Here is an 18,775-nt window from a genome sequence, read left to right as displayed (position 1 = left end):
AAAAAAAGGCAAAATACCTTATCACCCCCTAAACTTGATACGGATTATTAGTTACAACCTTAAACTATTCATGATCTTAATTACCCCCCTTAACTTGCCTTTTTGAGAGTCATTACCCCCTGGACGCTGATGCAACAAAAAGTGTGGGTGCACTCGCTTGCCACGTGGATTTTTTTTGTATATGTGGCATTTTTTTGAAAAATAAAATATATTTTTACCTTTTTAAGTATGTTACCTTTTTAGATAATTTTTCTCGAATACAATTTATAATAAACCTTGGATAGAACTACATTATTTATACTAAATTTTTTTATTTGGCTAAAAATAATAAAGTTTTAGTTAATCTTTTTTTGAATTTGAACTAAAAATAAAGATTTATATAATTGAAATAAATAGTCAAGGCATCTAAAAAGTTATAAAAATACATAGTTTGAAATTAATATTTTGGCTATAATTTGTTATATAGATATATATATGTGTGTGTGTATATATATATATATATATATATATATATATATATATATATATATATATATATACAGATTTTACCTGAAACAAGTAAAAATACACAGTTGAAACAAATATTCATTGCATCAAAAGAAGAAATAGAAAGAGTGTACAATTGCAAGAAATAACTTACTCTATGGATACATTTTTAGAGCAATAAGTATGTTAGAAATAATAAGCTATTTCTTGCAATTGTACACTCTTTTTATTTCTTCTTTTGATGCAATGACTATTTATTTCAACTGTGCATTTTTACTTTTTCAGGTAAAATCTGTAAAAAGTATATTTTTAGAGCATCATAATTTAGAGCTATATAAAAATTTATATCCAAAATAATTAACTTCAAACTATGTATTTTTATAATTTTTTAGATGCCTTGACTATTTATTTCAATTGTATAAATCTTTATTTTCAGGTCAAATTCAAAAAAAAAGATTAATTAAAACATTATTATTTTTAGCCAAATAAAACATTAGCATAAATAATGTAGTTTTATCTAAGTTTTATTATAAATTGTATTCGAGAAAAATTATCTAAAAAAGTAACATATTTAAAAAGGTAAAAATAATTTTATTTTTCAAAAAAATGCCATATATATAAAAAAAAAAGTCCATGTGGCAGGCGAGTGCACCCACACTTTTTGTTGCATCAGCGTCTAGGGGGGTAATGACTTTCAAAATATCAAGTTGAGGGGGATAATTAAGACCACGAATAGTTTAAGGCGGTAACTAATAATGCGTGTCAAGTATAGGAGGGTGGTAAGGTATTTTGCCAAAAAAAAAATTTAGTTAAATTTGGAGCACATGACATAAGCCAAAGATCCGGAAATGAATCTAAATCTAGTTTCTGGTTAAATCGGATACTCCTCATAGTCAGAAAAAATCTTCAAAATTAAAATCAAGAGGAAGCACTAGAACCGATATAAGTAAGGGTAAATCTAGCCTTTTGTTATAAATATATTATATTATGGATGTTCATTTAGTACTCCGTTGTAAATAATTTTTCCTGAAGAAGTTTATTCATATGGGACTCCGCCGTAAATATGTTTATCTATTTAGTACTCTATTGAAATAAACTTTCTGAAGAAGCTTATCACTTCGGTACCCGGTTATGGATAAACATTACCTCTGGTAGAAGATTATCCATACCGGGTATAATAAACTTATCCTTTCGATACTCCGTTATGGATAAACATTACTCCCGATAGAAGATTATCCATACCAGTATAATAAGCTTATCCTTTCGATACTCCGTTATGGATAAAAATTACCCCCGGTAGAAGATTATCCATACGGGTACAATGAGCTTATCCTTTTAGTACTCCGTTATGGATAAACATTACCCTCGTTAGAGGATTACCCATACCTGGTACAATGAGCTTATCATTTCAGTACTCCGTTTTGGATAAACATTACTCTCAGTAGAAGATTATCTATATCTGGTATAGTAACAGCTTACACAACAACTTCCTTTCTTCTATAAATATAAGAGATTTCAATTTATTATGTACATCAGTTTGAATTCGAATTATATATCAGTTTCTCTCTATACTTGTCTTTACTTGTGACGACCCGAAGGGTCATCACCGTAGTTCTTCCTTGTTCCGCGCTTTCGAGGCCTTGAAAACCTCGCTTTTAGTTGCATCGATTTGCGTGCGTAGTTCGGGCGCATAGCCGGAAAGTTTTTATGTTAGAATATGTGAATTATGTGAAAACAATTTGATGGATTTTGATATTAATATGCATAATATTGCCTTCGGTCAATATTTTGGGTAAACGGACCCGGACCTGTAATTCAACGGTCCCGGAGGGTCCGTAGAAAAATATGGGACTTGGGCGTGTGCCCAGAATTAAATTCCAAGGTCCCAAGCCCGAGAAATGAATTTTTGTGTGAAATTGTTTTTTTCTGAAAATGATAAGAAAACTTGAATATGTTTTAAGCACTATCTGTAAAGTTTGGCTGAAAACGGACGTCATATGACGTGTTTCAGACTTAAAGTCGAGAATTTGAGTTTTATGAAAGTTGAGAGAAAAATCATGTGTTTTGAGGCTAGATCCTATGTATATGATGTTATTTTGGCGATTTGATCGCACGAATGAGTCTGTAAGATGTTTTTAAGATCATATGTATGTTTGGTTTGGAGCCCCGAGAGCTCGAGTGAGTTTTGAGTAGGGCCCGGGAGGTTTTAGACTTAAGAAAATGCAGGTTCAGGTGTTGCAGACACCAGCGTGGCCGCGGTCATTTCCGCGCGGTCCGCGCTGGAGCCGCGCGGCCGCGATGCCTTTCTGTGCGGTCCGCGTGGCTGAGTCTGAGGGCTAGGGTTTCAGGTCAACCAGCGCGGCCGCGCACCAAAACAGTGCGGTCCGCGCTGGAAGGGTTCAGAGAAGCCCCAATTTTTCTCCCACTCGGCGCGGCCGCAACACATTTTTGTGCGGTCCGCGCCAGGTCCTCAGAAAGGTATACAAGTTCGGAAAATCTCAGTCATTTTTCACTTTTCAAAAACCCAAAACCTAAGAGGCGATTTTCCAAACAACTTTTCTTCTCCAAAACGATTGGTAAGTGATTTCTAACTTAACTTCTTTATCCCTTAACATCTTTTAACATAATTTCAACTTCAAATCAAAGATTTTCAGGGGTGAAATTGGGTGTTTTGGGTAGAACCTAGATTTTCTACAAATTGAGGAGTTGGACCTCAATTTTAGGTCCGATTTCAAAACAAATCATATATTTGGACTCGTGGGAGAATGGGTAACCGGGTTTTGGTCCGAACCTCGAGTTTCGACCACGTGGGTCCGGGGGTGTTTTTGACCATTTTGGGAAAAACCTTGTAAAATTTATTTTCATGCATGGGGAGTGATTCATTTAGTAATTATTAATGTGATTAAGTAACTTATGACTAGATTCGAGCGGATTGGTGGTGGAATCAAGAGGTAAAGCTATACTAGAAGCGTGAGTTGAGTTTGGAGCATTCGAGGTAAGTGTTTGTTCTAACTTTGGCTTGAGGGAATAGGATTAGGATGATATTTGCTACTTGCTAATGTGGAGTACGGTGTATAGGCATGGTGACGGTTATCTATGCACCGGAGTCTAGCATGACCGTGAGTCTTGATTGCTTTTAATTCGAATAATGTGACACAAGCTCCTTGTTTATTTGATGAGTTTCATATAATGTGAACGGTTGAGGTAAAATTGTGATTGGTGTACTTTTGGAGCGTTAGCTCGAACATGAATGTGTTAGTTGAGGAAGAATGGATTTAAAAAGAGAATGTGTTGTGATTACTCCCTTGCCGGGATGTGTAGACTGATATATATACTATCCTTTGTCGGGATATTTTGGGCTGTTAGTTGTCCCCTTGACGGGTTAGAGTGATATGTTGTTGATTTCCCCTAATGGGACTCTCCTTACAAAATCAGATGTTTCAAATTATATTATGGGATCGTGTGGCACACCGTCCACTTATATATGATATTATGGGATCGTGTGGCACGTCGTCCACTTATATATGATACTATGGGATCGTGTGGCACGCCGTCCACTTATATATGATATTATGGGATCGTGTGGCATGTCGTCCACTTATATATGATATTATGGGATCGTGTGGCACGCCGTCCACTTATATATGATATTATGGGGATCGTGTGGCACGCCGTCCACTTGGTTATTGGCCTCCGTTGCCGGTGACATATTGTGCACTGTGATAAAGATGAAATGGGAACGGGTGGTACGCCTACCACGTGGTATATGGAAATATGGATCGTGTGGATATATATATGTATCATGGAAATCTTTCTTCTGTTTATTCCGATATTTCATTTTTATCTGTTACTCCCCGATAGCAGGTCCCCTCCCAGTTTTACTTTGTATTATCTTGTTATTGTTTTCTTGCACTTGTTGTATATATCTGTACAGGTTAATTGTGGTAGGTACTGTCTAGCCTCGTCACTACTTCGCCAGGGTTAGGCCAGACACTTACCAGCACATGGGGTCGGTTGTGCTGATGCTACACTCTGTGCATTTTTGTGCACAGATCAGGGAGCAGCTTATGGACCGCAACAGTAGGACTTCTGGGAGCTATCTTCAGTCCAGGGACTTTCGAGGTAGCCTAGCTGGAGTTTGCAGGCTGAAGTCCCTTTCCATGTTTTTTGTTTTTTTATCTTGTATCAGACAAACATGATGTATTTTCCTTTCAGACATTGATTGTAGTATTCTGTAGTAGTCCGTGAGCTAGTGACACCAGACTCTGGGTAGCATTTTGCTTCAAACTTCTGTGCTTTTGGTTCTCAGTTGCTTTAGATTTAAAGTCTTCCGCTTAAATTTTTTCTCGTTTATTATATTGTTTGAAAGAAAGCAGGAAATGTGTTTTAAATATTTGGCTTGCCTAGCTCCGATAGTAGGCGCCATCACGACACCCGATGGTGGGAAATCCGGGTCGTGACAAGTTGGTATCAGAGCACTAAGTTACTTAGGTCTCACAACTCACGGACAAGCTCAGTAGAGTCTGAGGGATCGGTACGGAGACGTCTGTATTTATCCCGCAGAGGCTACTGAGTTAGGAAAACTTCACCTTGTTCATTCTTGTCGTGCGATTCTGTTTCTCAAGTACTGATTGTCTTTCCACTCTGTTCTTTCGCAGATGGCGAGGACACGTGCTTCCTCTTCTACCGTGCAACAGCCTGAGCCCCCAGCAGTAGCCCCTATTAGGGGCAGAGGGCAAGGCCGAGGCCGTGCCAGAGGTCGAGGCCGGGGCAGAGCTCAGCCCCGAGCAGCATTTCCAGTGACGGAGCCTCAGGTCGATTTTGAGGAGGAGGTTCCGGCCCCAGCTATTCCAGTGGGCCCAGCTTAGGTCCCAGAGGGTTTCATAGCCACTCTAGTGCTTCAGGACACTTTGGTCTGACTGGTAAGCTTTATGGAGTGCATTTCTAGAGCGGGTTTGCTTCCCGTAGCTCCAGCCACATCTCAGGCTTGGGGAGGAGTTCAGACTCCCGATACTCGTACTCTAGAGCCGGTAGCTCCTCAGGCTCAGGTTCCAGCAGTTCAACCAGCCGTGGCAGTTCAGCCAGCTGTGGCAGCCCAACCAGGTATTGTGGCTCAGTCCACTGATGGTGCTGCTATGTCCGTGGATGCTTTGTGGAGGCTTGATCATTTCACCAAGCTTTTCACAACCCCATATAGTGGCACCCCCTTAGAGGATGCTCAGGATTTCATATTCAGCTGTCATGAGGTTCTACAGACTATGGGCATTGTAGAGACCAATGGGGTCGACTTTGCCACTTTTCGCCTGGCAGGATCCGCCAAGACTTGGTGGAGGGATTTCTGTTTAGCCAGGCCAGCAGAGTCACCATCATTGACCTGGGACCAGTTTTTAGAGTTATTTCTGGGGAAGTTTCTCCTAGTTACTTAGCGAGATGCTCTTCGCTGGCAGTTTGAGCGTCTCCAGCAGGGTCCTATGACGGTCACCCAGTATGAGACCCGGTTCATTGATCTTGCTCGTCATGCCATTGTGATACTCCCTACCGAAAGAGAGAGGGTGCGGAGGTTTATTGATGGGTTGGCCCAGCCGATCCGTGTTCAGATGACCATGAGTGCCGGTAGTGAGATTTCATTTTAGGAGGCGGCAGATGGTGCCCGCCGGATAGAGATGGCACTTGCTCAGGGAGGTGGTCATAGGTCTGATAAGAGGCCCCGCCATTCTGGTAGATTCAGTGGTACCTCATCTGGACGTAGGGATTCTTATGGTAGAGGCTATCCTTCGAGGCCCTTTCAGTCAGCTCTCCAGGCTTCTCATGGTACACCAGGTGGTCGTGGTTCTCAGCCGCAGTATTCTGACCAGCAGATCTTTAGTTCACCATCAACACCTATCAGTACACCACCACTTTGTTATTCTCAGCAGCCGAGGGCTTGTTATACTTGCGGCGATGTGAGTCACATTGCCAGATATTGCCCTCGAGTTTCCAGCAGCTCGCCGCAGCAAGGTCCTCGCCTGATGATCTAGGCACCAGTTGCCCCACAGCCTGCCCAGCCAGCTAGAGGCGGGGGTAGAGGACATAGAGGTGGAGGTAGAGGTCTTAGAGGTGGAGCTCAGACCGCTAGAGGTAGGGGTCAGGCAGTAGCAGATCGTCCCAGGGATATGATTTAGGGAGGTGGGGCCCAGCCCCGTTGTTATGCTTTGCCAGCCAGGCCAGAGGCTGAGTCATCAGATGCTGTGATTACATGTACTATTCTGGTTTGTGATAGGGATGATTCTGTGCTATTTGATCCCGGATCTACGTATTCATATGTGTCGTCCTATTTTGCACCCTATTTGGTTATGCCTAGTGACTCGTTGAGTATTCCTGTTTATGTGTCAACACCGGTGGGTGATTCTATTGTGGTCGACCAAGTTCATCGTTCTTGTATCGTAGTGTTTGGGGGTCTTGAGACCCGTGTTGATTTGTTGCTTTTGGACATGGTCGACTTCGATGTTATATTGGGGATGGATTGGTTATCCCCGTACCATGCTATCTTGGATTGCTATGCCAAGACCGTGACCTTAGCCTTACCGGATTTACCCCGTTTAGAGTGGAGAGGGACTTCTGGTCATTGTACCCGCAGTGTTATCTTGTATGTGAAAGCTCAGCGTATGGTCGAGAAGGGATGTTTGGCCTACTTGGCGTATATTCGCGATTCTAGCGCGGAGGCCCCTTCTATTGATTCTGTGCCCGTTGTTCGGGAGTTTCCTGAGGTTTTCCCTTTAGACTTGTCGGGTATGCCGCCCGACAGGGATATCGACTTTTGTATTGATTTGGCCCCGGGCACTCAGCCCATTTCTATCCCGCCATATCGTATGGCCCCGCCAGAGTTGAAAGAATTAAAGGAACAGCTGCAGGATTTGCTTGAGAAAGGTTTCATTAGACCTAGTGTTTTGCCTTGGGGTGCGCCGGTGTTGTTTGTTAAGAAAAAGGATGGTTCGATGAGAATGTGCATCGATTACCGGCAATTGAACAAGGTTACAATTAAGAATAAGTATCCACTGCCGATGATTGATGATTTATTCGACCAGCTTCAGGGTGCGAGGGTGTTCTCGAAGATAAATTTGAGATCTGGTTATCATCAGCTGAGGATTAGGGCGTCTGATGTCCCTAAGACAGCATTTCGTACTCGGTATGGGCATTATGAGTTTTTTGGTCATGTCATTTGGGTTGACCAATGCCCCAACAGCATTTATGGAATTGATGAACCGAGTGTTCAGGCCCTATCTGGATTGGTTCATGATTGTTTTCATTGACGATATTCTGATATACTCTCGCAGTCAGGAGGAGCATGAGCAGCACCTCAGAGTGGTTCTTCAGACCCTGAAGCGTTCAGTTGTATGCTAAGTTCTCAAAGTGCGAGTTTTGGTTGAGTTCGGTCGCATTCCTGGGTCATGTCGTATCAACAGCATTCAGGTAGACCCAAAGAAGATAGAGGCAGTCAAGAACTGGCCTCGACCAGCTTCAGCTGCGGAGATTCGGAGTTTCCTGGGGTTAGCAGGTTACTATCGTCGGTTCGTGGAGGGGTTTTCATCCATTGCAGCCCCTATGACCAGATTGACCCAGAAGGGTGCCCAGTTCAGGTGGTCGGACGAGTGTGAGGCGAGCTTTCAGAAGCTCAAGACGACTCTGACTACGGCACCGGTATTGGTTTTGGCCATAGGTTCAGGGCCATATACGGTCTATTGTGATGCGTCTCGTATTGGGCTTGGTGCAGTGTTGACGCAGGAAGGCAAAGTCATTGCCTATGCTTCGAGGCAGTTGAAGATCCACGAGAAGAATTATCCGGTTCATGATCTAGAGTTGGCAGCCATTGTTCATGCCTTGAAGATCTGGAGGCATTACTTATATGGCGTGACATGTGAGGTTTACACTGATCACAAGAGTCTTCAGTATCTGTTCAAGCAGAAAGAGTTGAATTTGAGGTAGAGGAGGTGGTTAGAGTTGCTAAAGGATTATGATGTTACTATCTTATACCACCCGGGGAAGGCCAATGTGGTGGCCGATGCATTGAGCAGGAAGTCTGCCAGCATGGGTAGTCTTGCTTATATTCCAGTCAGCCAGAGATCGCTTGCTTTGGATATTCAGACCTTGGCCAATCGTCTTGTGAGGTTGGATATTTCTGAGCCTAGCAGAGTGTTAGTTTGCACAGTTACTCGTTCCTCACTATTAAAGCGTATCCGCGAGCGGCAGTTTGAGGATCCCCATTTGTGTGTCTTGAGAGACACGGTGCAGCGTGGAGGTGCCAAGAAAGTAACCTTAGATGATGATGGTGTATTGAGATTGCAGGGGCGAGTTTGTGTGCCCAATGTTGATGGGATTCGAGAGTTGATCTTAGCGGAGGCCCACAGTTCTCGGTATTCTATTCACCCGGGCGCCGCGAAGATGTATCAGGATCTGAGGCAGCACTATTGGTGGCGTAAGATGAAGAAAGACATCGTTGTGCATGTGGCTCGGTGTTTGAATTGTTAGCAGGTTAAGTACGAGCATCAAAGACCTGGTGGTCTATTTCAGAGGATTGCACTTCCCGAGTGGAAGTGGGAGAGGATTACGATGGATTTCGTTACTGGGCTTCCAATGACTCGGAAAAAGTTTGATGCAGTTTGGGTCATTGTTGATAGGCTGACCAAGTCAGCGCATTTTGTTCTTGTTGCAGCCACCTATTCGCCCGAAAGGTTAGCCGATATTTATATCAGGGAGATTGTTCGCCTTCATGGGGTGCCACTATCTATCATTTCAGATTGGGGTACGCAGTTTACCTCGCATTTCTGGAGAGCGGTTCAGCGAGAGTTGGGCACCCAGGTTGAGTTGAATACAAAATTTCATCCCTAGACGGACGGTCAGTCCGAGAGGACTATTCAGATTCTTGAGGACATGCTCTGAGCCTGTGTCATTGATTTTGGAGGCTCGTGGGACTAGTTTTTGCCTTTAGCAGAGTTTGCCTACAACAACAGCTACCAGTCCAACATTCAGATGGCTCCGTATGAGGCGTTGTATGGTAGGCGATGTCGGTCTCCAGTTGGATGGTTTGAGCCGGGAGAGGCTCGATTATTGGGTACGGATCTGGTTCAGGAGGCCTTGGACAAGGTCAGGATTATTCAGGATAGACTTCGTACAGCTCAGTCCAGACAGAAGAGTTATGCAGACCGCAAGGTCAGAGATGTTGCTTTCATGGTTGGTGAGCGGGTATTGCTCCGTGTATCGCCTATGAAGGGCGTGATGAGATTTGGGAAGAAGGGCAAGCTCAGCCCTAGGTTCATCGGTCCATTTGAGATTCTTGATCGTGTGGGAGAGGTGGCTTATAGACTTGCCTTGCCACCTAGCTTGTCAGCTGTGCATCCCGTGTTTCATGTATCTATGCTCCGGAAGTATCGCAGAGATCCATCGCACGTGTTAGATTTCAGCACTGTCCAATTGGACAAAGATCTGTCATACGAAGAGGAGCCGGTGGCTATTCTAGACCGGCAGGTTTGACAGTTGAGGTCGAAGAATTTTCCTTCGGTGCGTGTTCAGTGGAGAGGTCAGCCTCCTGAGGCATCGACCTGGGAGTCCGAGTCCGATATGCGGAGCCGTTATCCTCATTTATTTCCCGACTCAGGTACTTCTTTCTTTTGTCCGTTCGAGGACGAACGGTTGTTTTAGAGGTGGAGAATGTGACGACCCGAAGGGTCATCACCGTAGTTCTTCCTTGTTCCGCGCTTTTGAGACCTTGAAAACCTCACTTTTAGTTGCCTCGATTTGCGTGCGCAGTTCAGGCGCATAGCCGAAAAGTTTTTATGTTAGAATATGTGAATTATGTGAAAACAATTTGATGGATTTTGATATTAATATGCATAATATTGACTTCGGTCAACATTTTGGGTAAACGGACCCGGACCTGTGATTCAACGGTCCCGGAGGGTCCGTAGAAAAATATGGGACTTGGGCGTGTGCCTGTAATTAAATTCCGAGGTCCCAAGCCCGAGAAATGAATTTTTGTGTGAAATTGTTTTTTTCTGAAAATGCTAAGAAAACTTGAAATGAAAATGAGTTAGAAAATATAGGTATCGGGCCCGTAGTTTGATTTCGGCGCCCGGTACAGGTCTTAAATATGTTTTAAGCACTATCTGTAAAGTTTGGCTAAAAACGGACGTCATATGACGTGTTTCGGACTTAAAGTGGAGAATTTGAGTTTTATGAAAGTTGAGAGAAAAATCATGTGTTTTGAGGCTTGATCCTATGTATATGATGTTATTTTGGCGATTTGATCGCACGAATGAGTCCGTAAGATATTTTTAAGATCATATGTATGTTTGGTTTGGAGCCCCGAGAACTCGGGTGAGTTTTGAGTAGGGCCCGAGAGGTTTTAGACTTAAGAAAATGCAGGTTCAGGTGTTGCAGACACCAGCGCGGCCGCGGTCATTTCTGCGCGGTCCGCGCTGGAGCCGTGCGACCGCAATGCATTTCTGTGCGGTCCGCGTGGCTGAGTCTGAGGGCTAGGGTTTCAGGTTAACCAGTGCGGTCGCGCACCAAAACAGTGCGGTCCGCGCTGGAAGGGTTCAGAGAAGCCCCAATTTTTCTCTCACTCGGCGCAGCCGCAACACATTTTTGTGCGGTCCGCGCTAGGTCCTCAGAAAGGTATACAAGTTCGGAAAATCTCAGTCATTTTTCACTTTTCAAAAACCCAAAACCTAAGAGGCGATTTTCCAAACAACATTTCTTCTCCAAAACTATTGGTAAGTGATTTCTAACTTAACTTCTTTATCCCCTAACATCTTTTAACATAATTTCAACTTCAAATCAAAGATTTTCAGGGGTGAAATTGGGTGTTTTGGGTAGAACCTAGGTTTTCTACAAATTGAGGAGTTGGATCTCAATTTGAGGTCATATTTCAAAACAAATCATATATTTGGACTCGTGGGAGAATGGGTAACCGGGTTTTGGTCCGAACCTCGAGTTTCGACCACGTGGGTCCGGGGGTGTTTTTGACCATTTTGGGAAAAACCTTGTAAAATTTATTTTCATGCATGGGGAGTGATTCATTTAGTAATTATTAATGTGATTAAGTAACTTATGACTAGATTCGAGCGGATTGGTGGTGGAATCAAGAGGTAAAGCTATACTAGAAGCGTGAGTTGAGTTTGGAGCATTCGAGGTAAGTGTTTGTTCTAACTTTGGCTTGAGGGAATAGGATTAGGATGATATTTGCTACTTGCTAATGTGGAGTACGGTGTATAGGCATGGTGACGGTTATCTATGCACCGGAGTCTAGCATGACCGTGAGTCTTGATTGCTTTTAATTCGAATAATGTGACACAAGCTCCTTGTTTATTTGATGAGTTTCATATAATGTGAACGGTTGAGGTAAAATTGTGATTGGTGTACTTTTAGAGCGTTAGCTCGAACATGAATGTGTTAGTTGAGGAAGAATGGATTTAAAAAAAGAATGTGTTGTGATTACTCCCTTGCCGGGATGTGTAGACCGATATATATACTCTCCCTTGTCGGGATATTTTGGGCTGTTAGTTGTCCCCTTGCCGGGTTAGAGTGATATGTTGTTGATTTCCCCTAATGGGACTCTCCTTACAAAATCAGATGTTTCAAATTATATTATGGGATCGTGTGGCACGCCGTCCACTTATATGATATTATGGGATCGTGTGGCACGCCGTCCACTTATATATGATATTATGGGATCGTGTGGCACGCCGTCCACTTATATATGATATTATGGGATTGTGTGGCACGCCGTCCACTTATATATGATATTATGGGATCGTGTGGCACGCCGTCCACTTATATATGATATTATGGGATCGTGTGGCACGCCGTCCACTTATATATGATATGAATTGGGATCGTGTGGCACGCCGTCCACTTGGTTATTGGCCTCCGTTGCCGGTGACATATTGTGCACTGTGATAAAGATGAAATGGGAACGGGTGGTACGCCTACCACGTGGTATATGGAAATAGGGATCGTGTGGCACGCCGTCCACCTATATATTGTTAAAAGGGATCGTGTGGCACGCCGATATTTCATTTTTATCTGTTACTCCCCGATAGTAGGTCCCCTCCCAGTTTTACTTTGTATTATCTTGTTATTGTTTTCTTGCACTTGTTGTATATATCTGTACAAGTTAATTGTGGTAGGTACTGTCCAACCTCGTCACTACTTCGCCGGGGTTAGGCCAGACACTTACCAGCACATGAGGTCGGTTGTGCTGATGCTACACTCTGTGCATTTTTGTGCACAAATCAGGGAGCAGCTTACGGACCGCAACAGTAGGACTTCTGGGAGCTATCTTCAGTCCAGGGACTCTCGAGGTAGCCTAGCTGTCGTTCACAGGCCGAAGTCCCTTTCCATGTTTTTCGTTTGTTTATCTTGTATCAGACAAACATGATGTATTTTCCTTTCAGACATTGATTGTAGTATTCTGTAATAGTCCGTGAGCTAGTGACACCAGACTCTGGGTAGCATTTTGCTTCAAACTTCCGCACTTTTGGTTCTCAGTTGCTTTAGATTTAAAGTCTTCCGCTTAAATTTTGTCTCGTTTATTATATTGTTTGAAAGAAAGCAGGAAAGGTGTTTTAAATATTTGGCTTGCCTAGCTCCGATAGTAGGCGCCATCACGACACCCGATGGTGGGAAATCCGGGTCGTGACATTACTTTACAATCTTTATTTTATAACACGTTATTAGCACGAGACTCTGCCATCTCGAGCAAATATTTTGAAAGTATCTGAGGTAAGAACTTTCTTTTCCTAAATAATGTCAAATCTTTCTAAACTTGAATTTGTAGCCTTGGATATATCGGGCAAAAGCTACATGTCTTGGGTGCTTGATGCTGAAATTCATCTTGATGCGATGGGTCTGACAGACACTATCAAAGACAAAAATCAGGCATCAAACCAAGACCGTGCCAAAACAATGATATTCCTACGCCATCACCTTGATGAGGGCCTGAAAATAAAGTATCTTATTATTAAAGATCCAATCATACTGTGGAATAATTTGAAAGATAGATATGACCACCTAAAGATGGTCGTTCTTCCACAGGCACGTTATGATTGGACTCATCTAAGGCTACAAGATTTTAAATCTATAAGTGAGTATAATTCTGCTATGTTCAGAATTATTTCCCAATTGAAATTGTGTGGTGATAATGTTACTAATCATGATATGTTGGAGAAAATTTTCATCATTTTTCACGCCTCGAATATGCTCCTGCAACAGCAATATCGAGAGATGGATTTAAAATGTATTCTGAACTTATCTCACATCTTCTAATAGCCGAGCAATATAATGGGCTATTAATGAAAAACCATGAAAGCCGACCTATTGGTCTTGTCCATTCCCTGAAGTGAATGAGACGAACTTCCACCAAGTTAAACATGGAAGATGTCGTGGCCCCAGTCGTGGTCATGACCATGGTCGGGGAAGAAACTCTAATCATGGTAATAATAATGCACCAAAGAACCCTCCTCACCACCAGCAGTGGAAAAGGAAGGAACAAAAGCATGAAGCGGTGCAAGCACCAAATGCAGAAAATGCATGCTACAGATGTGGAGGAAAATGGCGCTGGTCACGTACCTGTCATACGCCAAAACACCTGGTTGAGCTTTATCAAGCCTCCTTGAAGAAGACAGAGAAAAATGCTAAATCAAATTTTATTTCTGAAGATAATTTAGACTTCATGCATTTAGATGTAACTGATTACTTTGCACTTCCAGAAGGAGAAACAAGTCATGTAATCGGTGGTGAATCTGTAGAAATGTAAATATTTTAATTTTTGTTATTTGTAATAGATAGTATGGTTATGTAATTGTTGTACATAAATAAAAATTATGTTTTGATAATGATGTTTACTATAATATATTTTATTTATATCATTTTGAAGAATATGGATAATCCTCAAATTATGTTTGGATCAAAGACAAATCATGAAAATATTTGTGTTATTGATAGTGGAACAACTCATGCCATATTCAAGGATCAGAAATACTTTTCTTATTTGCATAAGGAAAAAGCAAATATTTCAACAATTTCTGGTAATATAAGTTTGATTGAAGGCTCCAGAAGAGCCATTATATTTTTGTCTAAGGGAACAAAACTTATTATAGACAATGCATTATTCTCCTCCAAATCCCGAAGAAATTTGTTGAGTTTTATAGATATTCGCCGAAATGGGTATCATGTTGAGACAATAGATAAAATGAACATGGAATATATTTGTATTACAAAGAATTTTTCTGGCCAGAAATGCATTGTAGAAAGGTTACCGACTTTATTTTTTGGCCTATACTATTCAAAAATTAGTACAGTTGAAGCACACTCTATCGTAAACAAGAAGTTTACGGATTCAAATACTTTTGTGCTTTGGCATGACCATTTGGGCCATCCTGGATCAATAATGAAGAGACGAATTACTGAAAATTCGAGTGAGCATCCATTAAAGAACCAGAAAATTCTTACAAATGACGAATTTTCTTGTGATGCTTGTTATCAAGGCAAAATTATCATTAGACCATCACCAATGAAGGTTGGCATTGAATCCCCTGCCTTTTTAGAGCATATATATGGGGATATATGTGGACCTATTCACCCACCAAGTGAGTTGTTTAGATATTTTATGATCCTAATAGATGCATCTTCAAGATGGTCTCATGTGTCCCTACTATCATCTCGCAACCTGGCGTTTGCAAAGCTATTAGCCCAAATAATTCGATTAAGGGCACAATTCCCAAATTATCCTATAAAGGCTATTCGCCTTGATAATGCTGGAGAATTCTCATCTCAAGTTTTTGATGATTATTGTCTATCAGTTGGGATAAAAGTTAAACATCTTGTAGCTTATGTTCATACTCAAAATGGCCTTGCATAGTCATTTATTAAACTCCTACAATTGATAGCAAGACCACTACTTATGAAAACAAAATTGTCCACTACTGTTTGGGGCCATGCTATCTTGCATGCAGCATCACTTATCCATCTAAATATTCTCCATCACAATTAGTTTTTGGTCATGAACCAAATATTGCCCATCTACGAATTTTCGGATGTGCTGTATATGTGCCAGTAGCACCACCACAACGTAGTAAGATGGGACCACAGAGAAGGATAGGAATATATGTTGGGTTTGAATCACCCTCTATTATTCGCTATCTTGAACCATTGACAGGAGATTTATTTACTGCTCGATTTGCAGATTGTCGGTTTGATGAAACAAATTTCCCACAATTAGGGGGAGAGAAAAAGGAAATCAAAAGAGAAATTGTGTGGAAAGTTTCATCATTATCTCACTTTGATCCCCGTACCCCTATATGTAATCAGGAGGTCCAGAAGATCATCCATTTACAGAATATAGCAAATCAAATGCCAGACGCATTTACTGATTTGAAAAGGATAACTAAGTCACATATCCCAGCAGAGAATGTGCCTATCCGAATTGATGTCCCAGTAGGACCATCTACTAGCATGAGAGCTAGTGAACCTAAAGCACGCCTGAAGCGTGGTAGGCCTTTGGGTTCTAAGGATCGAAATCCTCGAAAAAGAAAATCGACAAATGATCAAAACGATACTATGAAGGGATCCCCTGAAGAGACCCAAAATCTGATTAGTTCTGAGATTCCTGAAGAAATCAATGAACCTGAAGCTCATGTGAGTGAGGAACTTTTAATAAGTTCGAACGGTGATGGGATTAATTTAAATCGATTTGAAATAGTGGTGGATAATATTTTTGCATATAATGTTGCACTTAATATTATGCAAGATAGTGAGGATCTTGAACCTCGATCTGTCGAAGAATGTCGACAAAGATCTGATTGGCCAAAATGGCAAGAGGCAATTCAATCGGAATTGAAGTCACTTGCTAAAAGAGAGGTCTTTGGACCAGTAGTCCAAACACCTGCTGGTATAAAACCAGTTGGTCATAAATGGGTTTTTGTGCGAAAAAGGAATGATAAAAATGAAGTTGAAAGATACAAAGCTCGCCTTGTTGCACAAGGATTCTCACAACGACCTGGAGTCGATTTTGATGAAACATATTCACCTGTTATGGATGCCATAACATTTCGATATCTCATCAGTTTAGCACTACATGAAAAGCTTGAAATACATCTAATGGATGTAGTTACAGCTTATCTGTACGGTTCACTTGATAATGAAATTTATATGAAAATCCCTGAAGGATTTAAAATGCCTGAAGCAAAATCTCAGGAAATGTATTCAATCAGATTACAAAGATCTTTGTACGGTTTAAAGCAATCTGGGCGCATGTGGTATAATCGCCTTAGTGAATATTTGCTGAAAGAAGGTTACATAAATGATGTTATTTGTCCATGTATTTTTATAAAGAAAATGGCATCAGAATTTGTTATACTTGCTGTTTATGTTGATGACATAAATCTTGTTGGAACTCCAGAAGAGCTCCAAAAGGCAATTGAATATCTTAAGAAAGAATTTGAGATGAAAGATCTTGGAAAGACAAAACTTTGTCTTGGTCTGCAAATTGAACATTTAGCAGACGAGATCTTTATCCATCAATCTGCCTATACAGAAAGGGTCTTAAAACGCTTTTACATGGACAAAGCGCACCCATTGAGTACACCAATGGTTGTTCGATCACTTGAAGTGAATAAGGATTTGTTCCGACCTCCAGAAGAGGACGAGGAACTCCTTGGTCCCGAAGTACCCTATCTCAGTACAATTGGTGCACTAATGTATCTTGCTAATACTACAAGGCCTGACATAGAATTTTCTGTTAATTTACTAGAAAGATATAGTTCTTCTCTTACACAAAGACATTGGAACGAGATTAAACATATATTGCGATATTTAAAGGGAACTCTTGATATGGGTTTGTTTTATGCTAACAAAGATAGTGCAGATCTTGTTGGTTATGCAGATGCAAATTATTTATCTGATCCCCATAAAACTCGATCTCAAACCGGATACGTGTTTACATATGGAGATACTGTCATATCATGGCGCTCCACAAAGCAATCTATTGTTGTTACTTCTTCAAATCATGCTGAGATAATAGCTATTCATGAAGCAAGTAGGGAATGAGTATGGTTGAGATCAATAATTCATTTTATTCGAGAAAAATGTGGTTTGGAATATGAGAAAAGACCCACAATTTTATACGAAAACAATGCTGCATGCATAGCCCAATTGAAGGGAGGATTTATAAAAGGAGATAGAACGAAACACATTTCACCAAAATTATTCAACACACACGACCTTCAGAAAAATTGTGACATTGATGTGCAACAAATCTAGTCAAGTGATAATCCAGCAGATTTATTCACTAAATCTTTGCCAACTTCAACTTTTGAGAAGATGTTATACAAGATTGGAATGCGGAGACTCAAATATTTGAAACAAGGTTTTCATCGGGGGGGGGGGAGGGAGTAAAATATGCGATACACTCTTTTTTTCTTACTAAGGTTTTTTCCCGTGGGGTTTTCCTTATAAGGTTTTTAATAAGACACCTAGCAATGCGTATTACTAAATATGTGTATTCTTTTTCCTTCACTAGGATTTTTTTCCACTTGGTTTTTCCTAGTAAAATTTTAATGAGACACATTATCTTTTAATGAACATCCAAGGGGGAGTGTTATAGATATATTATATTATGGATGTTTATTTAGTACTCCGTTGTAAATAAGCTTCCTCAAGAAGCTTATCCATATGGGACTCCGCCGTAAATATGTTTATCTATTTAGTACTTTATTGAAAATAAACTTCTTGAAGAAGCTTATCATTTTGGTACCTGGTTATGGATAAACATTACATCCGGTAGAAGATTATCCATACCAGGTATAATAAGCTTATCCTTTCGATACTCCATTATGGATAAATATTACCCCCGATAGAAGATTATCCATATCAGTATAATAAGCTTATCCTTTCGGTACTCCGTTATGGATAAATATTATCCCCGGTAGAAGATTATCCATACCGGGTACAATGAGCTTATCCTTTCAGTACTCCGTTATGGATAAACTTTACCCCCAGTAGAAGATTATTCATACTTGGTACAATAAGCTTATCCTTTCAGTACTCCATTATGAATAAACATTACTCTCAATAGAAGATTATCCATATCTGGTATAGTAGTAGCTTACACATCAGCTTCCTTTCTTCTATAAATAGAAGAGATTTCAGTTCATTATGTACATCAGTTTGAATTCGAATAATATATAGTTTCTCTCTATACTTGTTTTTACTTTACAATCTTTATTTTATAATACCTTTTTTACAACGGGAAAGG

The sequence above is a fragment of the Nicotiana sylvestris genome, chromosome 8 (assembly GCF_000393655.2).
Source record: "Nicotiana sylvestris chromosome 8, ASM39365v2, whole genome shotgun sequence".
In the NCBI taxonomy this organism is placed as follows: domain Eukaryota; kingdom Viridiplantae; phylum Streptophyta; class Magnoliopsida; order Solanales; family Solanaceae; genus Nicotiana; species Nicotiana sylvestris.
This window is presented reverse-complemented; position numbering follows the sequence as displayed.